The sequence below is a fragment of the Anomaloglossus baeobatrachus genome, chromosome 8, assembly GCF_048569485.1.
Source record: "Anomaloglossus baeobatrachus isolate aAnoBae1 chromosome 8, aAnoBae1.hap1, whole genome shotgun sequence".
Lineage (NCBI taxonomy): Eukaryota > Metazoa > Chordata > Amphibia > Anura > Aromobatidae > Anomaloglossus > Anomaloglossus baeobatrachus.
The window spans coordinates 103,382,423-103,392,415 of NC_134360.1; the positions used below are offsets into that span (position 1 = coordinate 103,382,423).

Here is a 9,993-nt window from a genome sequence, read left to right on the forward strand (position 1 = left end):
ATAAACAGCCAATGAAATTGTTCACATGCAGTGCAATTTTCCAAAAATCTTGAAACACAAAAGGCCAGTGCAAGGTACAGAGATATATTCCGATGTGCTTGGATAGGCTTTGTGCCGCACCGTATGGATCTTCATCGTTGGTCACCACTTCTGGTCCCTAAGGCTTTTTCTAAGTCATTTCAATATTTCAACAGCAATTCCTCCAAAATAAATTCTTGACTAAATCTAATTTTAATCATATGTTTTTCAAGAGGAAATAATTGATTTCCCTGGAATTATAGTTTGGGCAGCCAAATAAAATAAGGGCAGTACATTGAGAATAAACAGATATATATATAGTGCTAATAGTTACATATAGGAGTAACAGTTAATTCCACAAGATCATTGGAATGATGCCATTTTGTACACATGAAAATTTGGAAATGTGTTAAAATATTATTTGAAGTAGCAAACACATACATACTCCACTTTTTATTTAAGTGGATTGTATAAAGTTTTTTTGCACTTAGGTTCCTGCAGGCAGCTATATATATGATTTTAGGGGATGCCCTGAGCCATATACTATTGGTTTATGTGCTATTCTTTGCATTGTGCTACAAATTACTAAATGTGTCAACAATACAATTTTATAGAAATATTTATAGTCCTATTAAACTTGTAACTAAGCCACGGGTGTTTGACCTAATTGCACTGTTTGAGGGTTTTCTCCAAAATATTCTAATTTTCAAAAATTGTAGTGAGTGATTTCTCTGCCTCCATTTTCACCTGCTTGATAAATAACATTTTATAAAGCAGTTTTATCCATAGGCACAAGGGCACTATAGAAATATGAATACTGTCCCTAACTCACTGATAATAAAAATACATAATGAACGGTCACAAATCCCATCCACCAACATATGATGTACATATACCTTGTGCTATCGATCCCCTAGTGGGAGCACTGCGCTCACTTACCGGTGATTATCTAACCCACTCATGTCATTACATACCTTGCCAGCGCTCCACTCCGGCGTTCTGCTTAACTACTGTCTTCTAGCAATCTATAAACCCACAAGAAGTTTCTGTCACAAAAGTGGGTGTGTTAGAAGTTGGGAAGAAAAGCAAGGAAGAGACACACCTGGACCTGTCTGACAGCTCCATACAATATTGGGAAAGAAATATGTACGAAGTGAACAGCAGGGATCAGAAAAAAAGGATTACAGCCATCAGCACGTTTCTGCTTTCATGTCACGACAAGGACAATAAAAAAAGAGAACCCAATATAATTTATTGGCTTGTGTTTTATTTTATGACTGTCCTGGCACAATGTCGCTCAGCCTGCGGACTGATGTAGCATGGTTTAGTAAGAAGTCATCCATGATTTTATAATATTTTAAGTTTTCTTTAGTAATTAGTCTGTGTTGACATGCCCAGTTATCATTCATTTATAATGGATATAGTATTGAAAATAATTATTTATTTATCTTTATTTAACTCGCTTATACCATGCCATTAATTCCAGTGCTTTACAGGCGTAATCATCACTGTCCCCAATGGGACTCACAATCTACATTCCCTAAAGGCCCCGTTACACGCAGCGACATCGCTAACGAGATATTGCTGGGGTCACAGAATTCGTGATGCACATCCAGCCTTGTTAGCGACGTCATTGAGTGTGACACCTACGAGCGACCGCTAACGATCAAAAATACTCACCTAATCGTTGACACTTCGTTCATTTTCAAAATATCGTTGCTGGTGCTGGATGCAGGTTGTTCATCGTTCCTGAGGCAGCACAGATTGCTACATGTGACACCCCGGGAACGACGAACAACAGCATTCCCGCGTCCTCCGGCAACGAGGTGGGCGTGTCATTCATGCGGCTGGTCTCCGCCCCTCCGCTTCTATTGGCGAGCCGCTGTGTGACGTCGCTGTGACGGCGCACGAACCTCCCCCTTAAAAAAGTTGTTGTTCGCCGCCCACAGCGATGTCGCTAGGAAGGTAAGTCCGGTGCTTTCGCTAGCAACATGTCGCTGCATGTAAAGCAGCCTTAACAGTAGAGGGTGCTTTACACGCTGCGACATCGCTAACGATATATCGTCGGGGTCACGTCGTTAATGACGCACATCTGGCGTCGTTAGCGACATCGCTGCGTGTGACACCTAGGAGCGACGATCAACGATCGCAAAAACATCAAAAATCGTTGATCGTTGACACGTCGCTCCTTTTCATAATATCGTTGGTGGTGCATGCCCCTGATTGTTCGTCGTTCCTGCGGCATCACACATCGCTATGTGTGACACCGCAGGAACGACGAACATCTCCTTACCTGCATCCACCGGCAATGAGGAAGGAAGGAGGTGGGCGGGATATTTCGCCCACTCATCTCCGCCCCTCCGCTTCTATTGGACGGCTGCCATGTGACGTCGCTGTTACGCCGTACGACCCACCCCCTTAGAAAGGAGGCGGTCCGCCAGCCACAGCAACGTCGCAGGAAAGGTAAGTCCGTGTGACGGGTGTAAGCAATGTTGTGCGCCACGGGCAGCGTTTTGCCCGTGACGAACAACCAACGGGGGCAGATACACTCGATAGCGATATCGCAGCGTGTAAAGTGCCCATTAGTCTTTAGATTGTGGAAGAAAACTGGAGAACCCAGGGGAAATCCACAAACATGAGGAGAACATACAAACTTCTTGAAAATGTTATGCTTAGGGAAACTTGAACCAACAATGCTAACCACTGAGCCACCGTGTTGCCCAAAAACTGGTTCCGTTACACACAGAACATAATTGGAAGTACACCTTGGTTTCTGTTTTCCGTTCATTTTGTTCTATTTGTAAGGGAATTGGGCATGCACTTTGCTTAAAATTCAATAACAGATGACATAATGCCATGTGTTGTGATCCGTTTCTGGAAGAAAAGCTGAAAGAACTACAGGACATGTGACCATAACCTAAAGCAATGCTAGTTTCCTTGGTCACTAATAAAAATGTTGTGCAAGTCTACATTAGAGACGTATGATTTGGTCTTCAAATAGGCTGAAGAAACAGTATTTATTCTAGAGCTTTTCTAACCTTCTATCTTCAGGAGTGAACCGAACATTGACAGATTGGACCAGCAGCAGGGTAATGCCAATGGTCCCAACTGAGAGCTTTCCCATGCCGAATCCAAAGCAAAGTCTCTGAAGCATTAAACGAGCCCAGGCCACCGAAGATGGTCGAATCCAGCAGTTTGCAGTTTGGACAGCTTCAGGGCAGTGCTAGCAAAAGCATGCTTACTAACTAAACCCACCTCAGATAGACGACTGAGGAGGCTGGTAACCTAGCAACGAGCAGAGAGCTATAATATTATAAATCCTTCTATTTTTCAGAACAGAGATTTTTAAATAAGAAGTAAATTGCAAAGTTTCTGTTCTTTACAAGCGCTTTGTAACTTAACACATTTAACAAAATGAGACAATCTCTTTTCACAGTCCGTCTAATATAGTCGCTCAAGAAATAATGGACTGATATCCCCTTTATCATTATGCAGAGCTTCCTAGAGAAAGTGAAAACATTATTTGAAATTTTAATAACTCATTATTGTAAAAAGTAGACAAATGTGGCAGTCACCAGTGATCAGTGCTTTGCTGTAATATCCTAAGGTTTTCAAAAAGATGCATAAAACACAGAAAATGTACTCAAAAGAAGGGGGAGAAAGGACAAATGAGCTCCGGAGACACAAAGAAAACATTTATTTATAAATATTTATCCGTTTTAATTGTAGTACAAGGGAAAATATTATCAAAGAAATCTTGAAGATTAAAGGGGTTGCCCACTTCTTGGACAAACCATTCTCATTCCCCATGTTTGTAAAAAAAAAAGCTTATACTCTCCTCCTGTACCGGTGCAGTTCTATCAGTGCTGACACTCGCTCTCACAGGGCTCATGTGAGGTTGTTACGTAATGCCAGCCCCTCGCCCAATAACTGCTGGCTTCCCTCTTCTCGCCTTGGATATATAAGTAATTAATAGGAAGTGATCGGCTTACTGCAGCTCTAACTTCCTGTTGATTACATATTCATCTGAAGGCAAGACGAGAGAAGTCGGCAGTGATTGGGCACGCTGCTGGTATGATGTAACAACCTCACATGAGCCCTGTGAGAGTGAGTGCCAGCACTGCTGGAACCCCCACCAGCACTGGAGGTGAGTATAGGCTTTTTTTATTTTAATGGGGCCAACTTGGATAATGAGAAAGGATTGTCTAAGTAGTGGATAACCCCTTTAATCCTCAACATTTCTTTGATAATATTAACCCTTGTACAACAACTAAAACTGTGCATGAGCTCTAAGACTGACTATTTCAAGTGCGCACAGGAAATGATGCAGCCAAGGTCCACCACTGTATTTTGTCCAAGTACCATCCATGAAAAACTGACAGCACTCAATGTTATTCAATTGAGCTGTTCAGATGTGTTTTGTTAATAGACCTATTGGTGTGCGGTGGTCATCATTTCACTCGTTGGGTGTCATGGTGCCATCGAATTCAGTCCACACTGCACAGTCTGACAAACAGCCTGGTATCACTTAATTTCACAGCCTGTCATGGACGTCGGCTGGTTCTGGTTTCACTGCTCTCCAGTACAGCAGGAGTTAATTTATGCTGGCTTGTGATCATCTACTGAGAGCTCAAGCTGCTGATCACCAGTTGCCTTCACCCTTTATAAGGATCTTGATACTTGGGCTGAGTGTCGGATATAGCTTTGCTCCTTGGTTTTTGTAGTTATCCTGTTATATGGTGATCTATAAGTTGCAGTTTTGCGTGGTGTGTGAGTCTTCCAGATGTGCAATTATTCCTTACCCCTTTTGCTTTTTTCCCCTGTTTATATACTGTCCCCCCCTTCATGTTTAAGTACAGTGTGTGCGAATTTTCGTTAACTCTTATTTGTGCCTATTTGTGAGGTTTTGGTTACTGGGTTTCCAGCCCACTCCCAGGGTGGGGGAGAGTAGTATCAAGGCTCGGACAGGAGACAGGGTCACTCTGGGGGCTTGAACTTGGCTACCATCAAGTCTACCTTCCAGATATGGGACAGGACTGAGCCCCAGCTTTAGGGGCTGCCTAGGAGCCTCTTATCAATCTGTACATACCCCGTGACACCTATTTGGTGTGTGAAAAAAACACAACATGCACTAGTTTCTTCCGTCTGTCAGATGAAACTCACCTTTTCAAGTCAAATTTATGGGTGCTAAAAAATATTGGTTTGCCAAAGGTAGCTAAACCCCTAAACTAAAGACTATTATTTAAAATACAATTTTTATTAATTTACGTTATAAATCGCACTGAACAAATATTTAAAATCACCTGGAGCCAAAATGGAAAATGCTATCTTTTTATCTTATAGTAGATTATGTCAGACCCTATAGTTATTCAGATAGTAACAGCTAAATTTCGGCCGATTAATTAGCTCTCAGTTTTCAGAAAGGGTCTTGAGAAAGACCATTGCAACTCCAAATTATTAAAAGTACAAAACCTTCTGCCTCCCCAACATGTATCACCACACTGGTGTCATCAGGAGGAGTTCCTCATTCCCCCTGATGACGCCAGTGAGGGCATTCTATGGGGTCATAAGTATATAAAGATGTAGATATATACGTGTGCATATATATATTTGCATAAAAGGGCACACTTGCAAATATAAATTTATATATATATTGGAACACCACTTTACACAAACAGTGAGGACAACACATTTTTTTTTATTTAAACCTTTATTCCTAGTTTTGGTGTGCTTTTAAGGATAGGCCTATTAAGCTAAAAATAAACCTATGAGTTGGCAGAACTGCAGCAGTTCTAATCAAGCATTCACATGGTCTATATGGCTGTATATGCCATTTCTATGGTATGAATATGAGCCACTCAAAATTACTTTAGGCATTCACAAATGCTTGGGGTTAATGTCATAATTTGGTCCATACAAACATTTCCTATATAAAAACTTACATATAGTACTACATTTCCAAATATACAAACTATTTGGTGGTATTATATTGTATTACAGACCACTGATAACAAAATAAATCTAAATATTTGTGATTGTTCCCATCTACAATATATTACAAAGGTGAGTACACCCCTCACATCGTGTAAATATTTTATTATATCTTTTCATGGGACAACACTGAAGATATGACACTTTGGTACAATGTAAAGTAGTCGGTGTACAGCTTGTATAACAGTGTACATTTGGTGCCCTCTAAATAAGTCAACACACAGCTATTAATATCTAAACCGCTGGTAACAAAACTGAGTACGCTCCTAAGTGAAAATGGACAAATTGTGCCCAAAGGATCAATATTTTGTGTAGCCACCATTATTTTCCAGCACTGCCTTAACTCTCTTGGGCATGGAGGTCACTGGAGCTTCACAGGAGCCACTGGAATTGTGCCGCCCTCGTGCCAGCAGCCAGCGCTGCCCGGATCCGGACCCGCTGCGTGGCTTGAGGGATCCTCCGGACCCGGGGGTAACGCGGACACGCCCAATTAAAAGGGGGACGTAGTTGTACGGCCTTGACCGTATTCGGTTCGTGACGCCACCCACGGTGTGTGGCAAAGTGGGACATCACCGCTGCTGTTACTGCTGTTATGGGATATCCGGTGGAGATGTAATGGCAGCCGGATGTTAACCCCTTCGTGGGTAGGGATGGTTGCTCCGGGGCCCAGTGTCTCTGTGCAAGGTATGGCAATGGCAGGGGCTTGCGCGCCCAGATGGACCAGGGGATGTTTGGTTACTCACAATTAAATGAATCCCCAGAGTCTTTTGGTAAACCAAGGTGCTGATGGTTGTACTCTGGTCCCCCACCCGGGCTGGTGGTCGCCGTCTCTTCCTCTGCACTGCTTGTGGTTGTGTGTTTGTACTTCCCGGTATGGAACACAGGAGTTCGCTTCCGGCTTTCTCTGTGTGCCTGGGGAGCCATGCCCGCTGACGCTGACCCGTGGGATCTATGGGCCCTGGCGGTCACCCTATCCCTATCTGTGGGTGGTTGTCTGCTTTTGGGACTTTGGTTGGGACAGGACCTGTAATCCTGCTAACAATCAGTTGATTAGCTAGGCCATTGGTTCTGGTCCTGGCTTCAGGGTCTGATTACCCCCTCTGTGCATGGTTTCCAGTCAGGTCTCCGGTGTCGGTACCGGCGGGCTCCAACCCTGCTCCGGTCCTCCTCGGATCTGCCGAGCTGTCTTCCCATCTCCTGCTGATGGAGACCCCCGTCTGCCACCTAGCCAAGGCACCAGGGCTCCGACCCTGGCACCGTTCAACTTGAACTTCTCCTCCGCTGGAGCTACACCTAGCTCCAGCCCACACTCCTCTCAACTTGAACTACAGCTTAAACTACAGCTTGAACTACTGCTAGAACTGTTTGTTTTCCCACCCCGGGCTCTCTAGACCCCTAGGTGGGTGTTCCCTAACCGCCTGGTCCCGCCCACTGGTGTGCCTGTCTTGCCCTGAGGGGGGGTGACTAGGGTTTCAGGTCGGCTGTATGTAACCTAGGTGAGGGAAGGTGTTATGCAGGGGCCTATTGTGTGACTACCTGGTTTTGCCAGGGCGTCACATTCCCCCTTGGTTTAATACAGACCGTCCGCGGGCTGTCCGACCACCAACATTTATTTAACAGGAACTGAAAAGAGAAAAAGAACATTTTACAAGCATAATAATATAGCAGTGGTACATTTTGTTTTTCTTCCCTTACGGGAGGCACTTTCTTAAACGTTACACATGCAAACCGGGATGGACCGGGCCCTTCTGACCTCACTCCCACTTAAAACAACCTGCCCCCTGGTGCCACCGCTAAGCAATGGTGCGCACCCCTTGCCCAAGTCCAGGACAGGTCCGGGTGCTGCCCTTACTGGCCGGGTAAAAAGTTCCGTACCCGGCAGTCTTTTTTAAGGGCACCACGTCCAGTGGACCCCTGACCCGGAGGGTAGTCACCGGTTTTGGTAGTGACTGGGCCTCGGCCGACTCTACCGCAGGCCTTCCTCCATTCAGCCTCTCCAGAGACTGCAGCAGGGTGAGAAGGTTGGTCAGGGACTATTTACAAGGCCCAACAGTTTTTCGGTTGGCCTGCCAGTTCATGGCCATGGTCCTTTTTTAAAACTTTTAAAACTTTTCAAACGGAAACTTTGAACGGTTAACCGTCCCAACAGGGACTCACACTTGGGGAAGCCGGGGTTTCGCTACCTACTCATCATCTTCTGTGCTGGAGAGTGGTTGATAGGCGCGGAGGTAGAATTTTTCTCCATTGCTCACCCATCTTTTGACATCAAGGGCGAACCACCCCCTCTCTCCGCAATGCCGGGTGTACGTAACCAACTCTCCGGCCTCCAGGTCTCGGTCTGGGTGGCCAACGGGCAGATGAGGGGCCACATCCCTCCGGGATACGAAGATCTCGGCCTCCAGGCCCGGCTCATATATACAGCCCCATCCTTTCTGGGCATTAAAGTGCCGGACCTGCCCTTGATAGTGTGGCACCCCAGGGTTCAGTTGCCACAAATATACCTGTACCTGGACAGGGAAGGATCTCCACATCAGGTAATCCCACATACAACATTTCCACTCCAAACCTGGAGGGGGAGCTCTACAAGTCGAGTTCAGGTGAGGTCCCCTTTAAAGCCAGGTTTGGAGACGGAGTCAGAGAGACAGTTGACATTTGGAGAAAAGGAGACTGTGCGAGCAGAGAGTGAGGGAAGACATCAAAATGGAGAGGGCAGTGGATGGCCCGGTTGTCAAACTATGACTTCACCATCAAATATCGGGCAGGCCGCAAAAACGCTAACGCTGATGCATTGTCAAGAATGACCCATTTACCAGATACAGGAGAAGACTCAGATGAGCTAGAAGAGATAGAGCTGCCGGCTTTTCACCGCAACAGTGCATCCCAGTGTAACCAAGATGTTAAAGGCAAACGCCAAGAGGCCACGCTGAACCCGTTACCTTACCACGGGTGGGAGGAAACGCAAGACAGCTATCCGGCTGTTCGCCCAGTTAAAGAGCTAATAATCCAACCAGACTCAACCCAGATGCCCCACTGGAAGCGCAGCACCTGTGGAAGGAAAAGAGCAGATTGTTCATCTACAGGGGTAGGCTATGCAGACATTACATCAACCCCCGAACCTATGAGAGGGTGTGGCAAATAGTGGTACCGAAGAGAGATGTTCAGATGGTGCTGGAGGCGTACCATGACAGAGCAGGACACTTCGGGTGGAAGAAGCTTGAGGTACTGTTACGCAACAGATTCTATTGGGTTGGCATGAGAACTACCATTGAGAACTGGTGCCGAAACTGTGGCCCATGCAACCTGAGAAGAAAGGATCGTGACAGTCAAAGAGCTCCACTACAACCAATTGTCACCAAGCAGCCGCTGGAACTTGTAGCCTTGGACCATGTGAAATTGACACCCAGTAGATCCGGTTATACGTATGCCCTCACTATGGTGGACTACTATTCCCGGTTTCTGGTGGTAGTACCTGTAAAGGACTTGACAGCAAGAACCGCAGCGAGAACCTTTCAAGCCTACTTCTGCAGACCACATGGCTACCCGGAACAAGTGTTGACGGATCAAGGTTCTGCGTTCGAAGCTGAAGTGTTCCAGGAGTTTTGCAACCTGTATGGATGTAAGAAAATCCGAACCACACCGAATCACCCACAGACAAACGGCATGTGTGAGAAAATGAACCAGGTTGTTATAGACCTGTTAAAAACCTTGCCCTTGGAAGAAAGAAGCATGTGGCCAGAGAAGTTGCCTGATTTAGTGGACATGTACAACAACATCCCTGTGAGTTCCACCAATTGCACGCCAGCATACTTGATGAGAGCAAGAGCCGGGAAGTTACCAGTTGACTTAGAAATGGGAATTGTTGTTCCTGAAACCAGTTCACCTGAAGCTGATTGGGACACTAAGCGCCAAGAGCAGTACAGAAAGGTACATGAGTGCGTAGAAAGAAGCCTAGACCAAATTAGAGAAAGGCAAGAGAAAGATTAT

At 45.4% G+C, this 9,993-nt stretch overlaps 1 protein-coding gene across 1 annotated transcript in view; it reads right to left on the minus strand.

Moving 5' to 3' along the window:
- Positions 1 to 1,044, minus strand: part of LOC142249932 (G-protein coupled receptor family C group 5 member D-like) — a 36,338-nt gene extending 35,294 nt beyond the window's left edge. The window contains exon 1 of the mRNA XM_075321935.1: positions 993 to 1,044. The gene's annotated coding sequence lies outside the window, so the exon portion shown is untranslated. The remainder of the gene's footprint in view (positions 1 to 992) is intronic.
- Positions 1,045 to 9,993: the final 8,949 nt, after the last annotated feature.